The 24,693-nt window shown below is 49.1% G+C and overlaps 1 pseudogene; it reads right to left on the reverse strand.

Annotated features, from left to right (window-relative positions):
- Nucleotides 1-4,628: 4,628 nt before the first annotated feature.
- LOC147709769 (uncharacterized) overlaps nt 4,629-24,693 on the reverse strand; it is a 61,401-nt pseudogene continuing 41,336 nt past the window's right edge.

Genomic DNA, 24,693 nt, shown 5'->3' on the forward strand with positions numbered 1-24,693 from the left:
AGTAGCCCCTCTGTCTGCCTGACACATAAGGAAGATGAATGAACCCAAAAAGATCATGTCAACAAGGGAGGCAGGATAGAAAAGAAAACCAAAAACGGACACAGGGCAGATCTATGAGGTGTTTCAAGAGGTAAAGGCAAAAATTAGAAGATATTGGAGAATGGGATGGAGTGATCAGAAAGAAAAGATGAGAACGAGTCTAGGGGCTGTAGAAAAGGGTAGATCGTAAAGTGATGTGCTCACCAGTATCAATGGTGTAGAGACATAAAGAATGAAGAGGAGAGGGCACAGCTGGCTGTGATGGACAGATGCACGACCAAAGGTTTGATCATAAAGCCGGTAATGCGAAACATGGGGGTGTATGAATGTGTTTGATGCATGAATGTTTTTTGAGAAAAGAGGGAGCTGAGAAACACACAATACTTTGAGGACCAGGAGACAGGGTTATTGTCTTGGAAAAGGTAGAACAACTGTAGTTTTGAGATATTGTGGAAAAATTATTGATAGGAGGGAGTGATTAAAGAGTGAGGATGGATAGGACTTGAGGGTCTTTTTTTCCTGAACTGGGGCAGATGGGGGCTACATTGTGTACCAAATCGGTTATCAACTTTGATTCAAGGGATTAAAAGTAAGCAGAAGACATGGAGAAGGTGGCGGCTGGAGCGGAGTTAGAGCTATGTGTGGATCTAGGATTGTTGTGATGACTTCTATTTTAGATGACAGACAAGAAAAAAAAGTAGTCAGAGCCCATTGTGGAAAGAGAAGATTGGGTTATAGGGTCTGTGATAAGGGGATAATAGGGTGGTAATGCTCCAGGCATTGAGTTAGTCTAAGAGTGGGTGGATAGGGTTGTTTCTGTTATGTGACTGTGCATGATTTAAAGAGAGATCACCAGTTGTTATTTAGGCTCCAGGGAAGATGAATTGGAGAGGAGGTGACAAGAATGTCGCTGAGACTGGTAAAGCAATGTCCGATAGCTGCAGATGGCCAGTAAAGTAATGAACAGACGGTGAGTTCAGTGTATGGGCAGGTGTCGGTGTAAGGGTCTCAATGTGGGGTATGTTCACTTCCTAACTGATATGTTTGAGCAGGCGGCATAATCGGTACGCAGGACAGCTGCAGTGTCCTTGGGGTCACGCTGTAGTTGTTGGTGGTATGAGTTCAAGCACTGAAGGATATAGGATGTCCTGCTGGATACCGATTCAGCATTTCAAAGGAAGAATGATGCATGTACGTAAACATCTGTCATTCATTTGAGATATGAAATGAGGTATGGGGTGGGAGGATGGGGAGGTTTTTGTGGCATGGCAGCTGAAGTAATGGGAGCAAGTGAGGGATGTGACTGGTGCAGAAATATTTGGCAGTGGTTCTTCTGATGCTGTAAATATTGCTCTGTATCGACCTGAAGTAAATTTGACTTCCACCATCCAACGGCTGAAAAAAGAATCTGAAGATGGCCAACACGCAGAGGAACTTACGGGGCACCACCTGGCGTCACACAGGGAATGACTTACCACCAAATAGTGGTTGCAAATGTCCACACAAAATATATATATATATATACTAATGTTTATTGACCCAGCCACTACATCACATAATAATGCACAGCTTGTAAATCCAAAAATGTATTTATGCGGCAAAACTGTTGAGCAGATGTCACAGCACAGAATCCAAAGTGCCCCACCAGGAGTCTTGGTTTGGCAAACCTTGTATAGCACAAGATGTTAAAGCATTGGCTTTTTCAATGATGTACATTTGTGTATTTTTTTTGTCTACAGAGAATGAGTCACCATGAAAAACAGCATCTTTTACAATAGTAAGTGGAATAGCCAGGCATGCTGCTATTTCAGCCACATTATTAAATGAATTCTGTCAATCTCTGAAACAACTGGATGCTGTTGCACTTCATCAATGATGGGTAGAGCATTTTGTCATCTAACAGCAAAGGCCATAAGAATTATCAACATTGGAGGATCAAACTAGGCAGCAGAGTTTACCAAATTATGCAGCAAAAAAAAGGAAAACAGAAATATTTATATTGATGTTTTTAACACTCACAGCATCTAATAAAACAAGCATTTGCCAAATCAACAGGTCTCTGCTTTGGTACCTGCTGGCTTTGCCAATGGTCTTTATTCTTGCTATACAGCATTTCTGATGCAACGTAGCACGGCCAAAAACAAAAAATACCTAACTAATAATTTGTATTGGTAACTTTTTCTAAAACAAAATAACTACTACAAAGTTGTTTTTCTTTAAGGTAGTGGCTAGGAGGCCCAACATGGAGGGCCAGGGTAGAGGAAAACAACACTGTGGGCAGGGGAAGCAGCTGAGATGACGTGGGCAAGGGGAGGGGGTAAGAAGCAACATGGAGCACGGGGAGGAGGAGGAGGAAGAGGAGCAACAGGTGAAAGAGAAGGAGGGCCTAGGTGGGGGGAAGCAACACAAGGGCGGGTGTGAGGAGAATAAGCAATGCAAGAGACGAGCAACAAGGAGTGGACGGGGAGAAGCACACAGACAAGGAAGCAAAATCGGGGGTACGTGAGGGTAGGGGCCCCACAGGGGAGAGCGGGGAGAAGCAAACAGGCAATAGATAGCAACACAGAGTGCAGTGGGAGAGCACTACACATGAGAGACCGCCAAAAAACACATGCACTGCCATTGTGTGCTTCACCCAGAGAAAAATGGATTGCTTGAAAAGCAGGCATTGGAAGCAGAGAAGCGGGCCTCACCGTAGAGATGGTAAAGAGGGAGAAGCACAAGAGTAACAAGCTGGGATGCAAGAAAGAAGCAGACAAATGAGAGTGACGGACAAGCTAACCAATGGCAAGCAGTGGGCGGGCTCCAAGTCTCTCCATGTTCTTGTAAGCGCGAATATGTCTTGCATCAGAGCGCATACGCGCTGCCTAGTAGGCTGGACCTAAAAACACACCAACACCATAGAGGATAAATTATTTCCTTGAACGAAATTGCTAAAGGATTGCAATGCAAACAGCTTCAACCTAATTGTTTCAATAAAAAGAAACGGTTAGGGTTTGTGTTTGTTTTTCTATCAATGTTTTCTTGAAAAGGCAGTCTGGTTCTCAACACCTTATGTCACAAAAAGCTTGTGCGTGCCTCAGGTGAAAGTCAGGAAGCATTTTGAAGTAAACCAACCCAAATCTTTCCTTCTGCAGTGCATATTTTCTGTTTGGCCTGTTAGTCACGATGAATGTGGCAGCCTCCTGACAGTGGAATCTGAGGATGGTCACATACTTATCAGCAAAGGCGTTATTCTCACCCTGTCGCAGCATCCGTCCACTGACAGCTGTTGTTGAAAAAGGCAGACATCAAGAATGTTGGGCATGTTTTGTTTTTAATCTGTGCAGTGGTCAAAGCGTACCAAAAAATATGGACCTGTGAGGTCAATGGGGGTGGGGTCAGACACTGTGGGGTCAGCTATGTAAATAAAAAGAACTAAGGTTTCCCTAACTATTTTGTTGGCCGTTCACCTGCAGGTCACCACATATAATGCAATGCACACACACGAATGAACATTGAATGCAAGTTAAACTATCTCTCAAAATGTATGGTTGGGACAGGAAAGCGCATTGGTTTCTGCAGCTCTCCAGCTGGCTGTGTGTGCAACCAGTTATGAATGCTGGTTCCTATAGTGCTACAAGACCCCAACCTGTAACAGAAAGCACTATGACTATGTAAGGCATTAAATACAAATGTATTACACACAATATAAGATAATCTGCACCAATGTAAGAAGCATCGGCAAAGCCAATAGATCTGGTGTTTGTTGTCAGCCTTTTGGCTTTTTCAACTCTGGTTTCATTTTTTTTCATGGTTTGTATTTTATTGTTGGGGGAGCTTCTTGACCATGAACAAAAATAAAAATAAAGCATGGGCTAAAAGCAAACCGTGTTTTGCTCTCAAGGTAGTCCCTGGCACGGAAGGGAATTACTCTGTGTGCAGATGTGCTCCTGTGAAAGGACAGAATGCTGTCACTCACAGTTAAGTCAGCCAATGGCTTAAGTGGGCCGTCCCACTGCACAATGATGCAGGCTGTAGTGGGTGGAAGAAAATGAGAACATATCTATGGATTAAGAAGCCTTGTTGAAGGTCCTCTAGAGTAAGTATTTATAGTTTCAGTCAAATCTAAAGGTCTTGGCTAACGCCAGACCTAAAAATGTAATACATAAGAGTGTAAGGCTGGCTGCACACAGCGCGTGCCAGGCTGCTGAAAGAAGATGAATTGTTTACATGCTTACAGTGCTTTAAGAGTTATATATTTAGTGATGTGCAATCAGGCTATAGCTGTAGGGAATTGTTTCCATTGAAAGGACAGATCCCACAGCTCCTCACAGCCTTATGGTGCCCTCAACGGGCATGACTCTGACGCACGAATCTTCAAATCTGTTGCAAGAAATGGCCACATGTTTCTCAGCCGCGAAACTGAGACTCTGGATTATTAACTACTTTGACAGTCAATAAAATGACATGCAACTAAAATGATCACACACTTCTATTTGGTATCACTGGCACAGAAAAAAGATCCAGGTGCTGTTCCGAATACCTGCGTCGCTCAGTCAATGTTACAAGGGTCCTCCGTGTGATCGGCTAAACTGGGCTGTGGAGGTTTACAGTCTCTCAAAGTCCACAGGCGACATTCCCAATCGAACGTCCATTATATCAAGCGATAGGTCTCGTAAGGGTGCTTGTGAAACCTGACGACTCTTGCATGTTCCATAACTTTGGCCTTGTTTCTGAACTTTTCGCGTCTCTCCAGAGTGGGCTTTAATGTGCTGGATGAGATGGGAGTTCCTTTGAAGCACTTCCCACACACTCTGCATTTATAAGGCCTCCCTCCAGTGTGTGCTCTCTGGTGGAGCTTGCAGGACACTTTGTGGCTGAAGCGTTTTTCACAGAGGGAGCGCTGGAATGGGCGCCCGCCGGTGTGCGTTGTCTGGTGCTGGTTTAAGTTTGATCTGTGGCTGAAGCCCTTATCGCACTAGGCGCACTTAAAAGGCTTCTGTCCTGTGTGCGTCCTTTGGTGGATTATAAGGTTGGACTTCTTGCCAAAGCTTTCCTCGCAGGCTTTGCATTCGTATGGCTTCTCCTGGTGTACAGCAGGTGTAGCAAACACATCAAGGCCGGTCCCACATCATTCTGAGAAGGCACTCGGTGTGTCAGCACACCGGGCGGCCGGTGTCCTTCTCAACTGATTGGGTTTATGCGAGCCAGCGCCATTGCTGAAGAGCTGAACCTTTTCTCGAGTCGTTTAAAGACTCAACCTCTTTTACCTGCTCCGCAGACCTCTTGTCATACCCGTCTTCAAGCTTCGCGGCCAAGGACCCATCACCTGCGGAGTTAGAATGAGGGTGATGAGGGAAAGCCCCATGTGTTATTAACAAGGACACTTTAAAGTAAATTAGGTCACTGCATTGATTCTATTACCCGTCTTAGAAGAAGCAGTTTCTGTGCAAATAAAATATGAAGCATCCCATAATACTGGTGCGCTTGCACGGGAGCATCAGATCAAGGAAGACTAGAAGCAGCTCATGAGTGTAAATAAAGTGCAGTATTCTCCTAGCCCGGTGCTCCCTATGCATCCGAGGATGCAATGATTTTCAAAGATTCACTAGCCGCTCAACACGATGCAGACAGCCCCCCCCCCCCCCCCCCCCCACACACACACACTCTGGTCTCCTCTTTCATACCCCTGCTCCCCACCCTTCTCCCGCTCGCCCCTCCTGCTCCCCGTCCTCTTCCTCTTCCTTCCCCTCCACCTCTCTCCCTTCCTGATCCAGCTCCCCCTCTCTGAGAGCGGGCCTGGTTCCATCCCTTTCATGGGAAGCATTCAGCATCATTCTGTCCGGATGAGCCTGTGTGACTCAAGCTTGGGATCCCCTTGTAACACTTTCAGAAAGTACAGATCAATGCGCCAGCCTGCCTCACTGGTGCGAGCGCCCGAGCATGAACGCTGAGCCGCGCGGCAGGATCCTTGTTTCAAAAGGTGAAAGTGGACGCAATGACAGAGCTGGAGCAGAGAGCTGGATGGCAGTATGGCGTAAAGGTGAAGGAAAACACAGATCTTTACCGATTACAATGGAAGCCATTGCCACACTACTGCACTGTAATAGCATTTATAAAGCACTTACTGCCGCTGGTGAGGTGTGTAAGTGCTTGGTGAGGAGTAGCATGCTTTTCTAGAACCCAAGGTCAGTGGGGAATCCAGTGCTTCTTGGTATTAATCTTGTGATCCATGTGTTTATTTCAGCTCTTTCTGGAAGCTGGATGAACAGGCGTTAAGTGTGATCATTAGCAGAGGCTGGAGTGTGAGTTTGAGAGTTCATGAAGAGGAATGGTGGGTGAATAGACAGACTGGAGCAGATGAAGTATGATTGGGATGCAGAGATATGGTTTGAAAGGAAAAGTTGTTATCTATGGAACAAGGTGTGAGCAATAAAAAATACACTATACCCAGAGACAGAAGGTATGAAGAGAGCGGATGGTGAGGAAAGGGTCATTTGAAGGAAAGGAAAAGGAAAACGACAATCAATACTTTTAAATCAATTATTTCATACAGAGTTTTGGGAATAAGGTGGGGGGAGGCTTTTTGACACAGCATGCAATCTGCAGATGTAAAACCTATAAAAAGAAACTACATTACTTACACGCTTGAAAATGTACTGTATTATAACATTCATAGCGGTTATTACCCTTGTGTGGTGCATTGAAGCGTTTATTCATACTGGTAGCAAGCTACACCAGGCAGGCGTGTGGTTGAAGGTGTGTTTGAGCCTGCATACGATTATGGCGTTATGGGGCACAGACCTCAGCAGTACAAGTGGAGTTTCAGGTGTACAAGCAGGAACCCTCACTCTAGTCAGGATGAGTAAAGTACACACCTAAATTTGCCTGTGCTCGCCTTCTGGTAGCTAGGCACAAAGCAGTCAGGCTAATCTACAGAGGCAATGTGTAAAGCAAAGACCCGGGACCCATGTCTGGGCATACCGGGCGCACTTAAGGTGACAAAGCAAAAGACACACAGATGATGGACCGAATGCAGAGTAAATCTAACATTCACCCCCAGTCAAGAGATCTGGGTTAAATCCACAGTTCTTTTGCTCACCATGCCACCCCAGTTTAGACCCAGCCCTATGCAAATCAGTCTTTACCCTGTGCCTCATGGGAACAGTCCTGACAAACCGCCAAGCCAGGTCTTCCCTATACCTGAAACAAGCATCCTGGGACCGGTTTTGGCGTAGCACCCCTTATAAGCCAGGCTAGCTCGAATCCAGTGGCAAAGTGAGTAAGGAACACATGTCTGGGCATACCCTGCCTACTAAGGGCGAACAAAGCAAACACAAGATGATGGACGGAGCGCTAAAACTTTTTAGCCAAACACCCTAGTCACAGATTTGGATTGAATCCATCGTTGTTCTCACGGCAGTAATGAATTGGATGAAACAAAATCACCTTAAATGTAATAGCTCCAAAACCGAAATGATGCTGTTTGGAAAATCAAATGTTTTCAGACCCCATCAATGGTGGCCCCCGGACTCCGATGCCCCACCCACAACGGCTGATAAAGTAAAAAACCTAGGAATAAAATTCGACCCCACACTTACCTTTCACAAGCATGCGCTCGCAACTGCAGGCATGTGTTTCCAAATCATCAAAACCCTCCGGAAATGTTTTGACCTACTTCCACTGCCTGCTAGGAAGACTGTTGCAGTGGCCCTAATTCTATCTCGCGTGGACTACTGCAACAGTCTCTAGGCAGGAACATAAAAGATGGTTGTGAAAAGGTTACAAGTGGTCCAAAATTCTGCGGCGAGACTGGTACTCAAGCTCCCTTGGGACTCCTCCTCAGCTGCAGCACTTAAAAGCTTCACTGGCTACCGGTCCACAAAAGGATTCTCTTTAAGATCCTAACCACCACATACAGGGCCATAAACGAAACTGGGCCAGAATATTTAAGATCCAACATCAAGCCTTATAGAACCAAACGCACTCTGCGGTCCACATCAGAAAATCTGATAACTGTCCCCAACTTCAAATTGACCACACCGGGGGGGGGGGAGATGTAGAGATTATGGCGGTACGAGGGACAAAAGCGTGGAACGCCCTACCCACTCAGTTGAGGCACACACAAATGGAACTAACTTTTAGGAGCCTTCTCAAAACATGGACCTTTGCTACCCCAGATCACTTAGCGCTATCTCTGATTTAAAGTTTCTCCCTCAGTCACCCCTTCCTCTGTAATACATCACCAGTTGTCTCTTTTCTTTTCGCTAAGCGCCAAGATGCTCCTTGGAGTGAACGTTACGCTATACAAAAACACTTTCATTCATTTATTCATCTTGTCTGCAGATACCAATAGGATTAATATGCCCCAACCACTCCACTGCTTCAGAAGGACCACGATCCACCACCACCACCAGCAACAGGTTGCACGCAGAAGCTGGAACAAGGTCACAGCAGACAAGCTCGTCGCTTCCCTGAGCAAGAACCTTCCCACCGGCACAACGAACCCCAGCCAGGTGGCCACCAACCTCACAAAATGGATCAGCAACTGTGCAGATGACCTCGCCCCTCTGAGGACCCCGCCTAGCAGACCCGGCAGCAAGAAAGCCCCATGGTTCACCGACAAACTCAAGAACTCCAAGAGGAACTGCAGAACCCTCGATAAAGCCTGACGCAGAGACCCAACACCGGACAACATGACTGCCGTCAAGCTCGCCACCCGAAAACACCACCAACTGATTCACACCACCAAGAAAACTGCATTCAAGAAACGACTGTACAACAACGCACACAACAGCAAGGAACTCTTCAACATCATGAAAGAGCTCTACAACCCCAACGCCGGAAACAACGACATCACCCCCTCACAAGACCTCTGCAACTCCCTCGCCTCCTACTTCCACAACAAGATCGCGGACATACACAACAGCTTCGGCACTCAACCGACGCACGCCACGACCGAACCACCGCCCTCCACCACCACCATCCGCGCCTGGACCCCGATCAGCACCGAAGACACCGTCCGCACGATGAACTCCATCCACTCCGGATCTCCGACCGACCCCTGCCCTCACCACGTCTTCAACAAGGCCGACGCTGTCATCGCACCCCACCTGCGGGACATCATCAACACGTCCTTCGACACCGCTACCTTCCCGGAGAGCTGGAAGCACGCCGAACTCAGCGCTCTACTAAAGAAGCCATCAGCCGACCCCACCGACCTCAAGAACTACTGCCCCATCTCGCTGCTCCCGTTTCCTGCAAAAGTCATTGAGAAGACCGTCAACAAACAGCTGGCCGCCTTCCTCGAAACGAACGGATCCCTCAACCTCTCGCAGTCTGGCTTCCGGGCCAACCACAGCACCGAGACCGCCCTGATCGCAGCCACTGATGATATCCGAGCCCTGCTCGACAATGGAGAAACAGCGGCCCTCATCCTCCTAGACCTCTCCGCGGCTTTCGACACTGTCTGCCACCTTACCCTAGTGCCGCACCTCAGCAACGTCGGAATCCAGGAAAAGACACTAGAGTGGATCATCTCCTTCCTCGCCGGAAGGACACAGAGAGTTCGCCTCCCCCCGTTCAGATCAGAAGCCACCGAAGTCATCTGCGGCGTTCCTCAAGGCTCCTCGCTCAGCCCAACCCTCTTCAACGTCTACATGAGCCCCCTCGCAGCCATGGCATGCCAACACAAGCTCAACATCATCTCCTACGCCGACGACCCCCAGCTGATCCTCTCCCTCACCAATGACCCCGCCACAGCTAGAGCCAACCTACACGAAGGGATGACAGACGTAGCCAAGTGGATGATGAACAGCCGCCTGAAACTGAACTCGGACAAGACGGAAGTCCTCATCCTGGGATCTTCACCCTCCGCCTGGGACGACTCCTGGTGGCCCCCCGCCCTGGGCAGCGCACCCAAACCAACAGACCACGCATGCAACCTGGGCTTCATCCTGGACTCCTCCCTCTCCATGACCAGACAAATCAACGCCGTCTCCTCCTCGTGCTTCAACATCCTGCGCATGCTACGTAAGATCTTCCGGTGGATCCCTACCGAGATCAGGAAGACGGTCACCCAGGCCCTCGTCACCAGCCGTCTGTCACGATCGCGCCGCGCTACGGACTACAATTCCCGGCAGAACGCGGCTGGAGAACTAGCGCTCCCATGATCCTTTGCTTTCTCGCGAGAGGTTGATCGCGGAAGCATAAGGAGGACAGGGCGCATCACTCAGCATCGGGAATTCTCCGGTCCGAGTTGTTCGTGCTTTGGCGGTTCGTGTTTGGTGTGGTAAGGGTGCTTGCACCTGGACTGTTTTTGCTCTTGGCGTTTTGCAAACATTCTAGAGTCCTGAAGGAGGCTTTCCAGGGCTGTTTGTCTCTGGTTGTGTACATTGGTTTCACCCCTCATTTGTTCTATGAATTTGGCCCGGTCGGTATTGTCGGCCGACGGTGTTGTGGATGTTGAATAATCCACGGATATTTCTGAACTACATTTCGCTCTAATCTTCTCTTGTTTGTGGGGAAAACTTTGCTCCCGCTGTGGATTTCTGTTCAGGGGCAGTAACTGAACATCCATCGTTTTTGTGTGAATTCAACACATAGACGATTATTTTCCTTTGTTTTCACTGAAGGATTCTTTTTCTTTACAGGTATTTAGACAGTATAAGGTGTATTTGTTATTACTGTATATAGAAAGTGAGAAAAAGACAGTTACTCATGAGTTTCTGTTCTCTTTCTGTCTTTTCCAGATCTCCCTCCCTGCTGTTCCCTTCCTTTCCTTCCTGGCTCCTAATCTCCCCCTACAAACGTCCCTCGCTTAATCGGTTCAACGTGCTGTGCCTTAATGGCAATTCCAGTCGTTGGATAGATTGAGAGGTGGAACATATTCTTCAAACCAATCCCGAGGACGCCCAGTATAACACCGTCTGGACTACTGCAACTCCCTCTACGCCGGTACCACCGCCAAACTCCAGAAGAGACTCCAGCGGATCCAGAACGCCTCAGCACGACTCATCCTGGACATCCCCCGTCGCAGCCACATTTCTGGACACCTGAGAGACCTGCACTGGCTCCCGTCAATAGGAGAATCACCTTCTGTCTCCTCACCCACGCACACAAATCCCTACACAACCAGGGCCCAGGATACCTCAACAGCCGCCTCAACTTCTACGCTCCCAAACGCCAGCTTCGATCGACCAGCCACGCCCTCGCCGCCGTCCCTCGCTTCCGAAGAGCCACCAGAGGGGGAAGGTCCTTCTCCTACCTGGCCGCCAAGACTTGGAACTCCCTCCCGACCCACCTATGCCTGACCCAGGACCACCTGGCCTTCAGGAAGCAGCTCAAGACCTGGATGTTCGAGCAGTAGCGGACCCCCCCCCTCCCCTAGCGCCTTGAGACCCTCCGGGTGAGTAGTGCGCTATATAAATGCTTTGATTGATTGAATGATTGATTGATTGATTATGAAGGAAGCTGCAACTACCTTCGCTCTATTGACCTGCGTTATTGAACTTGGGGATTTGCAACTGAGTGCATGCTTGCACATTAACACATCGCCAACATTCTTGCTATGTTCCCTCCCGATACCCGAATCAAATCCATGTATCATGTGCTTTGGGGCGCAGACATTCACTGTAAGGGATTCTTGCCAATCCTGGTGCTTGGAATGTGCTGCCTCTCCGGCTCACGCTCGTCATCACCACATGGATCTTCCATCTCTTTTATCCAAAGAGAGAGGCTGGAATGGAAAACTGGGTAACCTAATGTATAGGAAGGAGTCATGTTACCACCGTCACTTCTCTGACTAGGTCTGCAAAATCTGCTGTTTGTGCACCTGCTGTGGTGCTGCCAATCCCTACTCCTCCAATAAGTCAATGGTAGAACAATTATAATTAAGGAACATAACAGCCAACAAAAAAAACTGAGCCACAGAATTATTTCGAAATACAAGAAAACCTTGATGCAGAACCAGGCTGGTCCTATGACATTGGAGGTCTTTAACTTGCAACCTCCCTATAGTCAATAACAAGCTACCAAGAGAACACTGCCTATCCTCTCCCAACAGCCATGCAATATATTCGATCAGAATGAAACCTACACTGAGATGCTACATTTCAACAAATGACTAAAGGGACAGTGAAGGGCTTTTAACTTTTAATAATGACTCATGTTAAACTTATTAAGCAAGAAGAGAAATATGCAAGGGAAGACCTGCATTAGTAATGATTCTGTTTCCTTCAGTCTCTGCGCCCGGTCCTTCACTCGCTGAGACTTGCCTGCAACACAGGCAGGACTGGAATAATGGTAAACATTTCTGTAAGTTTAATTGTTTGTAAGAAACTCCAGGAGGAGAGTCCCTTCCTTGCAAGTGAGCAGAGCCTGTATGCCGCCGATCACCTCAGCATGTGTGTTCTGCCATCTGTGGTGGATCACATAATAAAGGGGGTTGGATGAGGGAAGCCAGGGTTTAGAGGACGATCAGTCGGCCTCAGGGTTGTTCTTTCTTATTCATTCATACTGCTCTTGCATTTTGGTTAAACAACGCGTCCAAACTTGTTTGAAGGCAGGCAACGCAGGCAAGACAAGAATTTGATCAGACAAGTTTTAGCAGAAAATCCTGGCCAAAAGCTGCATCTTAGCAAGAAGGCGCATCCAGGGCATAATGCTGGTAAATGGTATGCTAGGTAAGGGACATGGCTGCCTACACATCTCTGCAACATGTACCTGTGTCTGTGATGCCAATAATGATACTTTAGCTCAGGCGGAATGAAAATCAGATCTAGATGAACCCCTCTGGTATAGGCAGCCTCCAAGGGTAACAGGGCATGTGGAAAGAGAAGCAGTGATGAAATGTGGGCTGTGCCCTGAAGCTCAGGCTGGCAGCTTCCATCAGATACCCGCAGAAGCAGACTTTCAGGCAATGGCAGCGCGTCCAATGCTTCAGGCGGCTGGTGCCAGGCTCCAATCCAGGGTATGGCAACTAGTGTCCTGCAGCGCTCCGCTCTCCCTCGTCCATCGGTATGGAAACCTGCCGCATGCGTGTCTGTGGTGGGCATTGTGACCCAGAATGTAGGGGGCAGTCTAGGTTGTACAAAGCTTAACTTCTAAGATTTTACACTGTGCCTTGCTCCATCATACCGAACACCCGCAGTGCTTCTTACAACTCACTGCCTGCTACTCCCATGGATAGTGCGGGTAACATCAGCCGGCTCTCTTAACAGCGGGACATCCAGTGCTTACAATAAGAGCCAGTTGCAAAAACCACAGTTGATGGACAGGATGCAGAACAATGTCATACATACACCCAGTACAGAGATCTGGGCCTAAATCCATCGTTTTTTTGCTCACCACACCACCCCAGGTCAGACATGGCCATATGCAAATCAGTCTGACCCTGTGCCTCATGGGAACAGTGCCAAGCCATGTCTTCCCTGGACCGGAAACAAGCTTCCGAGGACCTGTTTCTGGCTATCAGCCGTCATCAGCCAGGATATCTTGACTCCAGTGGCGTGGAGAGCACAGGACTCACGTCTGAGCATAGCAATCCCACTCGAGGTGACAAATGCAAAAACAACAGCTGATGGACAGAGCAGAACAATGTCATACATTCACCCCAGTACAGAGATCTGGGCCAAAATCCATCATTTCTTTGCTCACCACACCACCCCAGTTCAGACATGGCCATATGCAAATCCGCCTTGACCCTGTGCCTCATGGGAACAGTCCAGCCCGAACTACCAAGCCATGTCTTCCCTGGACCGTAATCAAGCATCCAGAGGATGTGTTCCAGTGTGCCCTTTTCTCCACACCCCCTCCAACATAGGACGCTGCGCCGGGGGTCCAAGCTGTGTATCCGCTCTGGGGTATAGTACCAGTAGGTAACAATTTTGGTGAGGGTCTCCGTGAGACCCATAGGGTACGCTGAATGCTGCGCCCTACAGTAGATACCCTCCCATTCGTTGTGGGTAAGGGGCCTTCCCAGGTCTTTCTCCCATCTAGCGCGACCTGCATTATAGGTGTGTGTATTGGGGCCTAAGAGAAACTTATAGAGGTCCGAAATGATTCTCTTGTCGGAGGAACGGGTTATCAGCCCCTTTTCGAAAGGGGATAGTAAACATTGTGCCTGTGGTTTAATGTGTGGGTGTAGTGCCCAATGCCGGACCTGAAGATATGCGAGGAGTGCCGTTCCCGGGTAGGACATAATGCTCCCTCAACTGTGGAAATGGGATGATGCCCTCCAGATCAAAGAGATGCCCCAGGTGCCTGCAGGGGGAAGAACGCCAAGCTTGAAAGGCTCGGGCTTCCGTGCCAGGTGGGAATTCCGGGTTGTCCCACAGCGGTGTGAGAGGTGATGGGAATGTGGTTAATTGTGCATGGGAGTTGGTGCGATCCCAGGATTCCAAGATGGTGCCTGTGATGTATGATTAGGCTTTCCGGAATTCGGTTAAAACTGACTCTGCCCGATTATACCCTACAGGATGAAAATCAGCTGACACGGTTGAAACCGAGTGTCACTGATTTTCATTGCTGTTGCACCTTTTGTCCACTTGATGGAGCCAGAGCACTGCAGATCCAACTGCAATTTAGGCCCGCGAAGGAAGCAGCTCCGAACGACTCTGCATGCCTAAGGCACATTTAGCTGTGGCTGGCTGATGTTGAATTAATTAGCGGGTCGTGGGTGATCTTAGAAGCACTATTTGAGGGGTGCTGAGGCAGCTAGAGCTAGTACTGCTTTTGCAGGGACGAGGACTCCTTGCCATAAACGCGCACACTGCTAGATAGCGCTGCGTGGTTGAGGCTGGCTGCACGATATTAGACTCAGGGCAGGAACGTCAGGGCAAGTTGCCAGATTACCAGGTTACCTGAGATAGCCAGAATGCCAGGTTCCACTTCCACCTCACTGCTTGTGGGGAGTGCTTCCAGGTGCTTTCAAGCCTGGGAGTCTAGTTGGGCCATTTCTGCAGGCACGGGGCTCAACATTGTGCTGCAGGACCGAAGGACTGCTCACCCGGTATGCACACTTACCAGTTGGTCACGATCGTGCGCTCCCACCTGACCTGAAGCAGCGCATCGTGCTGCTCCCAAGCTCTTGCCAAGCTCCTGCTTCAGCAGTGACACCTGCAAAGACCATACGGCCGGGGTCCCGACACGCAGGCAAGCCCTGTTGTGGTCCGCAGGAGGGTGGGTGAAAGGTGAAAGCGTGGCGCGGCATCTAAGCGGAGTAAACCTCGATGCAACTTTTAGTAAAATATTCACATACTTTCAACTACATAGAGTTTGCCATTGTGTGTCACACAAGGAGCACCCAGGGCTGAGTAGGCGGCATGCTCAAGTGTTTTGCGTAGTTTTAAAAATGTCTTTGAAACTCTTAATGCGGCCCGTGAGCAAGGGCCCCCTGCCTGGCTAATGTGGGGGAGGGAAACTGTTGTGGTCTGCCGTTTGTCTGCCTGCGGCCGCACCCAGTACGTTCACAGATCTTTAAAATGACCATATAACAAGGCTTTGTTGTAATTACACCCCTTTGTGAAGCCCCTGCAGTGTTTTAATTAGGTAGGAAATTAATCACTTATTGGGCGACGGGGGGGGGTGGGGGGGTGGGGGGGGAGGTCACCGGGGAAAGCGGCGGCATGTTCAAGTGTATTGCGTCTGTATTTTTAAAAAAAATGTCCTTGAAACGCTTATGCGGCGCGTAGGCAAGGGCCCCCTGCTTGGCTAACGTGGGGGAGAGAAGCTCAGTCCATCAGCAGGGTCGTATATTTCAGGGCTCCGGCCAAATGGCTGCCCTGTGCCGCACTAATTGCAAAAGAAGAGTCAGTAATTAAGCTGATCAGCATGCAGGATGGAAAGATAATGGGAAGTGGAATGCAGAAGAGCAAAGGGCAGCATAACCATGAAAACCAAAACTGTGGCATTGTTTGGCTAATTGGCAACATTTGAACTTCAAAAACTCTAAGACTTAAAGCATAGACTTCGTCCGAAGAGCTCTGGTGCGTCGTGATTTGGGAACTGCATCGTAAATAATAGGTAAACTTGACAAATTAGGGCGTTATTTGAGCTGTGACTATAGCCATGTTGGTTTGTTTTAACTTGGGGTTATACTGCTACGACTATGATCATTGGGGTGATGCTTCTTGTGTGAGTTTGTTTATTTAATATTTTCTCGCGTTACGGAGAGGGTTGGAGATTTAGCAGCATTGGAGTAAGGACGGTATTAAGACTCTGTATGTGGGGTGTAGCAAGGCGCCCGCACTTTAGGATAATCTGGAGAAATTAAGTGCGGGAAGCACCTCGGTTTATGAAGAAAGCATAGCATTTTCGATTCGTAAAGTATCATTTAGGCTGTGTTAGTATAAGCAAGGCTTATATCTAGTCCGAACCATTCGCTAGTGGTAAAATATGTGAGGATGGTTGCAAGACAAAAGTTAATTTTTAGTAGTGCCAGATGAATAGTATTGTGCAGCGGTTACCATAGGGTGGAATCTGAGCACATAAAAGAACTTTATGAGACTCTGGATAGAGGCTAGATACAAGAAAGTCAAATTGTTGAGTGTCTTTTCCGTCTGCTTCCCTTCTCAGTGTAATCTATCAATTAAAAGAGCCAAAGCCAAAGCATGGAGATGGAAAGAATGCAGGAATTTGTTTGTTGATCTACTTTCTACATTAATTAGGTCAGTATTGTTGGCAGTAAGATGTTAGAATCACTATGTTTGGAGACAGACTATATGGACTCGGTCAAATCATCTTGAGGGACGCTTGGTGATCATGTGACGTTTTTCCTCTTTTAGCACGAGCATAGTTTTACTGCAAAGGGGACCACATAATTAATTAAGAATATCCTTGTATTTCGATTCAAGAGAATGACTTTGGTAAGAAGTTTAGGGGATAGAGACTATGCCTACATTACATGTTAACTAGTGTTCCTTTTTTTCCTAATGATTCATTCATTGTTCATCTATTATACTGAGGCGGTTCTGCTGAGTATAAGGGAGGCAGCGTTATTTGATCAGGTTACTTCACTAACCTTGAAAAATTTGTTTCCACATATTTTTTTCTGTGAGTAATTATGTGAAAATCGTGACGTGTAAGGCTGTATATACTAATCACAGATGTTAGGATTCATCTTGATGCACTTCTATTCCTTCTTTTTATTTGGAGCATGTTTTTATTATAGCATGATAGTGAAGGCCTATCTTTGAATTGGTGGTTGGTATTCTTGTATCTTTCCACGCGTGTAAACACTTCTTAAACATCACTCACTCACATTTTGGGAAATTGGGGATAGGATGTTGTGAATGCGTGGTTGAAAATTCTCTTTTGCAAGTAATGTCGAACACATGGTGGTATGAATGATTAAATGAGGGCTCCCAACAGTTTCTAGGAGGACGAGGACACATGTAAGAGTGTTTTCATGACCAACAGTCTTTAATATGTGCTCATGTTTGGCCTATTTAATAATTTAAGAGACAAGGTCTTGATGAAGGTGGTCTAAGCCATCCTACACCATCGAAACGCGCGTCGACCCGACCATGTGTTTAAACTTGTGCTCTGAACTTTAATATCTATTTTTTTGCAGAGGTTCCGCTGGTCATTTTTAACAACTACCATGTACAGATGCAAGTTGTATGAGGTTTTGTGAGAGGTTGTTTGTGTGTGAATGGGTATGGTATGGGTGTATTTATCTTGTGCTCTGAACTTTAATATCTATTTTTTTGCAGAGGTGCGCTGGTCGTTTTTAACAACTACCATGTACAGATGCAAGTTGAATGAGGTTTTGTGAGAGGTTGTTGGTGTGTGAATGGGTATGGTATGGGTGTATTTATTGAAATGAATCCAGGGGGTTTCTGTTTTTCTACTGTAGAGATGTGTTTACAGAATATTCATTGTAATGATTGTGTACACGTCAGTGGCCAGAGTTAGCAAATTGTGTACTGGCTGTTTTGGCATTGCAAGTCTCAAGTGCTAATGTGGAGAGGGCCTTTTCACAAATAAAAGTGTACATGGGAAGGAAAAAGAGAGAGTGAATGACCAAAGAATCAAGAAGAAATATTGTATGGTGTACTACAATAAATTAGACTTGTAAACATTTATTTGGACTTCATATGCACTGTACCTACTCTGTCTATATGCCATGCATCATTGAAGAAAACCAACAATATTAAAAGCAAAGCGTTCCATAAACACCAGTAAAACACTGTTTCAGTTGTTTTTTATGGCGCGAAAATGAGTAACCACTGAAAAGCACTGTTTTTTTCAGGTATTGAAATCACTGGAAAACACTGACAAAACACCACCAGAATTTACCAAAAATAGAAACTGAAAACAGGAAAGCCTATGTATGATGCATATAGGTTGGCTGGGCGGTGACGTTTATGAAGAAAGGGAACCCCCTGCAGTGGTCTGCCTGCTACTGCCTGGTCCTGGAACAGCCAGTGCTTTTCCGATTCCATCCTCTGCCATTCCACAAGGTATCTAAGCTGGGCAGCATGGAAGTAGGATTGAAGGTCGGGCACCCCCCACTCTTCCGGTGGAAGAATGGCGACCTGATGTTGTAGCGCGGCTTACGACCATGCCAAATGAAGCGTGAGAGGTCCGCTTGCATCCGTTGGATCAAGCCCATAGGGGGTCGGAGGGGAAGAGTCTGAAATAAGTACAACATTTGGGGGAGTATGGTCATTTTATTGGCCGCTATCCTGCCCATCCAGCATATTGTGCAGTATTTCCATCTGTTCAGCACTGTCCGAACGCGGCTGCGGAGTTTGGAATAATTAATGTTAGAAGTCGCTTGGAGAGTAGGCGCAAGCTGAATACCCAGATATGGGATTGCTTCCGTCGACCACTGCATCGGGTGTTCCTCTTGGAGGTGGCTGAGAGTTTGCGGGGAAAGGGAAAGACTAAGGGCCAAGGATTTGTCCATATACATTTTGAAGCATGAACCCTGAGCAAAGTTGTGTAGCTCAATGAAGAGGGCGCGCACCGAAGTGGCCGGATCCGATAGGGACAGCAGGATGTCATCAGCGTAGAGACTAATGGTGTGGGTGTCTCCCCCGAATTTAATCCCAGTGATGACGGACTTTAAGAACCAGTGGTTCCATATAGAGTGCGAAGAGGAGGAGCGACAGGGGGCACCCCTGTCTAGTGCCCCTCCCAATGGGAAACCGGGAAGATGTGTGGCTGTTAACACGGACCGTCGCCATTGGCGACCTATAGCAATTCATGATGCGGGTACAGAGTTTCTCCCCGAAGCCAGCAGCTATCATTACCAGCTCCAGGTAAGGCCAGTGGACCCTATTGAAGTCCTTCTCCGCATCAATAGCTAAAAGCATATACTCGCCTTGGCTGCGGGAGGCCTTCTCAACGAGGTGTAGTATGTGTTTAGTGTTGTCATTGGTTTGCCTTTGGGGAATAAACCCAGCTTGGCCAGGCTCAACTAGTTGTGCCATATAAGGCGCCAATCGGGTCGCAATGATGCTCGTGTATAGCTTGATGTCTATGTTAAGCAGCGAGATTGGTTGTCATGCGCTGCAAGCCGTCCTAGCCTTACCAGGTTTTGGAATGATGACCACTGCCGCCTTCAGCATCTCACCCGGGATTGCCCCTGTATGTTCAAAGGTGTTGAATAAACGTTTCAAGGTGGGGGCCAGTTGGTTGCTAAAAGTCTTGTAGAAGGCGGCTGTATAGCCGTCCGGACCTGGAGATTTACCCACTTTGAGACGGGAAATTGCCGAGATAACCTCTTCTAACTGAATGGCCCTGTCGGAATGGTCTGCCTGTGCTGGGAAGAGGGAGGGCAAGCCTGCAGAAGCTATGTATTCCGCGCTACATTGGAGATCAAGAGGGTCTTCGGCATAAAGGTCGGCATAAAAGTCACGGAAGACTTCAGCTATGGTCGCATCGTCTGTTACAGCTTTGCCTGCTATAGTATGTATGGTCTGAACCCCTTGTTGCTGCCTGGCCTCAGTTTATTGACGAGGAGGCGGCTACACTTATCCCCCTCAGTGTAGTAAGAGTGTCGCAGCCTGAGTGCTGCATATTCTGCTTTATCCTGGTCTAAGGACACGAGCTGCTTCCATTCTATACAGAGTTGGCACCAAGCTTTAGAGGCCCCTGTTCTCTGGTGGAGTTGTTCAAGTTCTAAGACTCTCCGAGTGAGGTCTGCCCTCTTGCATTCTCTATCTCGATTGTGGGCTGAGGAAATCACTATAAATCCCCCCCGAATGACTGCCTTTAAGGCCGCCTACTGCGTAGCCACGGAGGTATCTAGGTTAGCGTTATGGGAGCTAAAAGTCGGTAATGGGCTTCTGGATTTGAGCAACCACTGGTGGGCGCTGGAGCAGTGTGTCGCATAGACGCCAGTGTCTGCGGGGGGTGGTGTGTGTGGGATATGGAGGCTAACTAGCACCTGGGAGTGATCTGAAAGTGAGGCCGTTAGAATATCTACATTGGTTGCATGGGTTTGAACAAGAGGGGAACCGAGAAGATAATCTAGACGTGCGTAAGTTTTGTGAGCCCCCGAATAGAATGTGCAGCTTCGGGATCGGGGATTAAAGAGGCGCCAGAGATCAGTCACTCCCAGCTCCTGGAGTAGCGCTCGCCCTGAAGGCAGAAGGACTCCAGCCTGCGTCGTTCTCTGACAGGAGCGGTCTAGCTCGTTGTCAAACACAACGTTGAGATTCCCTCCAAGCAGCAGGTGTCTATCTAGGGTAGTGGCTGCATCCCATCAGGCCGTGTGTAGGAACTTTACCTGCCCTTCGTTGGGAGCGTAGATGGAGCCAACAACAAAAGTCAGGTCCCCTAAGGAAAATTGGTATGTCAAATGGCGGCCCCTAATCTCCACCTGTTTCTGTAAGACCCTTCCCGGGAAGGAACGGCAAAACCAGGATGGCCACCCCTGCAGTCTTTGTGGTGTTAGAAGAAAACAATTGTGTGAGGAATGCCCTAGCCTTGAGTCTGCGATGATCTCTGGGGAGGAGATGGGTCTCTTGAAGTAGGCATATGTCAGCCTTAGAGTGTTCTAAGTAGTGGAGTATGACCCTGCGTTTGACCGGGTTATTCAAGCCGCGGACATTGAGGGTAAGGATTTTAAGAGAATAGTGCGTCATCAGTGATCCTGAATTGAGGTGGTGCTATGTGCATGTTGCAGACCGCGGCAATCAAGAAGTAGCCATAACTATGCAGGGAGGCGCGACGTGGCCAGTGGAATAAGTGATGGCTATATGCGTGGAGTGCCCTGGGGTGGTGGACGAGGGGACCCGGACCCATCAAAAGAAACACCACAAACAGTCCCAAAAAGAAGAATGTCCCAGGTGAAAACAGAAAAATCAAAAATATAAAAAAAAACAGAGGACTAATAATCTAACAAAAATCTGAAAGAGACAAAAGAAACATTCTGCAGAAAGTAACCAAGTTCTGGCAAAAGTGTCTGCCCTCCCAAAGGAGCCGAGAGGTCGTCAAAGTGGGGCCCAGAATGTGACCGGGGGGGGGGAGTCTGGAACCCTGGACTGAGAGTCAATTTTCATGGACAAGGTGCCTTCACATCCTCACTCGGCGCTGGGAGCCGACTCAGCCAGCGTGTCTGTGGCCAAGGCGAGCGCGTCTTGTTGGCCGCTCACTATTTCCTGCTTGTCCGGTTTTCGGAAGCGCCAACGCTGCTTAGGTCGCTGCCATCCAGAAGGAGACTTCTCTTCCTCCGACACTTCGCTCCGCCGATCATCTTCCTTGGTGGGTACTGCCAGTCCCAGTAATCGGCATGTGTCGATGAAGGAGCGCATCTGTTGCAATTTGCCGTTGAAATGGAAAAGGAGTTGGAACGGATGACCCCAAGAGTAAGTGATGTTCTGCTGTCGGAGGTGCTCCGTGACAGGGCGAAACTGCCGCCGGCGCTGTAAGGTAATCAGAGCCAAGTCCTGGTAAAGAACCGGTGAGTGTCCTTGATAGGAAATGGGATGGAGGGACCATGCCTTGGAGAAAATTGCTTCTTAAGTTTTAAAGTCTTGCAAACATACAAGTATGTCAGCAGGTGGGGCGTTTGGTGCCCGAGGGGGGGCGACTCTGTGTGCCCTGTCTATGACAATGGTTGCATAAGCGGGAGCGGTCAAGATGTGGCGGAAAAGGCCCTCTGTAAAGGCAAATAGGTGTCTGGTGTCGTCTGAGACTCTCACCCCTCGGATCCTGATGTTATGGCGACGTGATCTGTTTTCCAGATCCTCCAAGTGGGTCTGAAGATCTAAGTGCTGTTCCTGCAGACGAAGAACTTCTTGTTGAAGCATGGTCACTTCCGTCGTTACAGTGTCGCTGTTGCCTTCGAGGGTGGCAACGCGCACGCCAACATTGTCCACATTTCTGCGGATGTCCCGCATTTCAGCAGTGAGGTCCATTTTTTCGTTCTGTATATCCGTCCGGAGCGTATTGAAAATTGACTCCAAGAAGGGCTTGGTGATGAGTTTGCCTTCGGCATCTGTCTGAGCCCTCTGGGTCGCCATCTGGGAAGCCGTGGTTGGTACATCAGGGGTGGATTGCGGTCTTCCAAAAATGTCCTTCAGGGACTTCTGTTTCCTCATCCTAGCCAAGGTCATAGTTGTGTGGACGCCGCTGTTAAGCTTATGGTGGATCCCCACCGCCTGCAACTCCTGTCAGAGAGCGTTCTGCGAATGACTGTCCTGCCGCTCCCAGAGGATGTCGTCTGACTCAACGTAATTCCAGTCGCAGATAAATGAGAGGGAGGCGCTACTGACCAGCCCCAATAAAGGACAGCTCCCCACCTCGGAAGCCTCCGGGTGGAGTGAGGCGCACCCCCACTGCCTGAAAGGGCTCACTGCGGTTCTATGGGTTCTGAGCTCGGTGCAGCGGTGGTTGAGGCCCCACGACCAAGCCAGCACGCTCCCAGGATCCACCTGCCGACACAATCTTCACCTGGGCACCAGCTCTAGGCCTCCCTTCTCCACTGTTCCTCAAGTAACCTCTAGCTGCTAAGCCGGGTCAGACCCCAGGGCAGCAGGCCCAACAAGTCCTCCACTCTGGTCCGTTGCAGCGCTAAAACTGTCCACTCCAGTCCGCACAGGCCTTGTGGTGCATAGTGAGTGAGATCTCTGCGACCCGCAGCGAGTCCTCACAGTTGCAGGCGTCGTGCTGCTTCAGGTGGGGGGATCGTATCTTTGCCCTGCCGGTACAAGTGAGGTTGCCCCATCCGCTGAACCTATGTGTCCCCTTATCCGTCCGGGGTGAGGTGCCCACCGCCCGGGCATCCTGCTCAACCACAGACCTCCTCAGATGCTGCAGATTCAGGGGTGATTTCAGAGCCGAGGCCCGGCGTGGCCCCCCCGCAATCTGGTGCGCCCCCGTCCCTGGGGCTCTGCCTATCCATAAATCTAGGATAGGGATCGTGCCAGACCTGCTATGGTGAAGAAGGATGGCGGCGGTCTTGTGGATAGGCCGCAAGGTGATGACTCCACAAGTCTCACTTTCGGGCTCTTCCCCCTGTGTGCGTGGGGTGATTGCCGCTCTCTCTCCACTAGGGCAGTTGTGTGTCTCCCCAGGCCCGACAGGTGCCTCAATCCGTTGTGCTAAACCTCCTGCACCTCCCACCTCTGGCGCACTCTGCTGTCCGTCCCCCCCGAGCTGGACAGGGGGCCCAGCCTTGCTGCTGTCGCGGTATGCGCGGACTGCGTTATGGTGGTGAAGGGCCGCTAGGGCCGCACTGTTACCGCGAGCATGGGGGAGGGAAAACCTCACCTCAGCCCCCAGGTCTCGTAGAGCAGGCGCCCGGTCCCAGGCCACTCAGCGGGAACTCAGCTCGATCATGCAGGCGGGGGCCACCCCTGCCTGTGGGTCCCGCACTTCGGCGCCTCCGAGGTGGGCGCACAGATCCCTGAGGACCTGTGATCGACCCGCGGGTCATCCGGGTCAGACCAGCGGAGGCCCGTGCCGTTGATGCCTGCCTCGGCGGTCGCAGATGCGAGCCGCCCCTCCTTCTCGGCCTCCGCCACTACCCAGGGCGCGCAGAGCAGCCCTCCTGCTGCCGAGCCGGGCCGGCCGCCGGCACCAGGGACCACCACCACTCTCCCCTCCGGCACCAGGGTCACCGATGCCGAGAGAGAGTCCCCCAAGTCCAGAGTCTGCTATCCCGACTCACATAGATGCAATCCGAGGCTGTTTTTGGCGGGCAGCGAGCAGGAGCGCCAGAAAACACGTCCTAGCTCGCCACCATCTTGGCCACGCCCCCCCCCCCATCTCTAGCATTTAAAGAGCGTGGACTGGAGATCCACCTTCCTCCACCCGACACACTGTACGGGGTTTAAGTTCACTAGGGAATCCTTTAAAGAGGCTACCCATTGCATGTCTGATTCTGTACTATTTATTTAACTCGACAGCATTTCATTCTTCCATTTCGATACCAGTTCAAGACTTGAAAAGGAAAATATGTGGAAATTCCCGATTTATAAAGTAATCCCTTAGAAGCGAGGGAGCCCTTGGCTTTGCAAAAGAGGTGAACGAACTGACCCACACCATGTTTCACCCATCAGCCAGGATAGCTTGAATCCAGTGGCACAGTGAGCCTGGGAACCACATCTGGGCATACCCGATGAATTTAGGGCGCGGAAGCAAAAGACACAGAATGGATGGACGGAATGGAGAACTAATCAAAACATTCACCCCCAGTCAAGAGATCTGGATTAA

The sequence above is a fragment of the Lissotriton vulgaris genome, chromosome 6 (genome assembly GCF_964263255.1).
Source record: "Lissotriton vulgaris chromosome 6, aLisVul1.2, whole genome shotgun sequence".
In the NCBI taxonomy this organism is placed as follows: domain Eukaryota; kingdom Metazoa; phylum Chordata; class Amphibia; order Caudata; family Salamandridae; genus Lissotriton; species Lissotriton vulgaris.